The sequence below is a fragment of the Microtus ochrogaster genome, unplaced genomic scaffold (genome assembly GCF_000317375.1).
Source record: "Microtus ochrogaster isolate Prairie Vole_2 unplaced genomic scaffold, MicOch1.0 UNK273, whole genome shotgun sequence".
In the NCBI taxonomy this organism is placed as follows: Eukaryota; Metazoa; Chordata; class Mammalia; order Rodentia; family Cricetidae; genus Microtus; species Microtus ochrogaster.
The window spans coordinates 15,236-15,912 of NW_004949371.1; positions in this window are offsets into that span (position 1 = coordinate 15,236).

Sequence of the window (677 nt, forward strand, 5' to 3'; positions counted from 1 at the left end):
ATGGTAAACTCATAAATCAGTGCTTAATTCAATAGTCATCAGAGAGGTATCATCCAGCAACTGATGGGAGCATATGAGGAGACCCATAGCCAAACATAAATAGAGCCAGGGGAACTTTTATAGAGGTGAAGGGGTATTTCAGAAGCCAGAGGCTTTGAGGACACCATGAGAACATGGCCTACAGAATCAACTAAGCAATGCTTATAGGGATCTCACAGAAACTGAAGGGACAATCACAGACATCTGCATATATGTTATGGTTGTGTAGTGTGGTGTTCTTGTGGAACTCTTAACAGTGGGACCAGAGGCTGTCTCTGACTCTTTTGCCTGTAGGACCCTTTTCCTCTTATGTGATTGCCTCATACAGCCTTGATATGAGAGTTTGTCTAGTCCTGTTGTAAATTGTTTTGTGGTGTTCGGTTGGTATCCCTGGGGGCCTGCAGGGAAATGCAGGGGAAGTAGATCTGGAGAAAAAGAGACAGAGATGTGTGGGGAGGACTGGGAAGAGTGGAGAGAGGGGAAACTGTGGTTGGGATGTAAATGTATGAAAAAAAAAGAAATAATTAAGTTTTAAGGGAATGAGGTCTCGCTGGAAGTTCCTGAAATTTTCTGGGACATCTCCATTCAATATTTGGGTCTTTGTCGGGGTTGTTTCTCTAAAGAAAGTGCAACAGAGT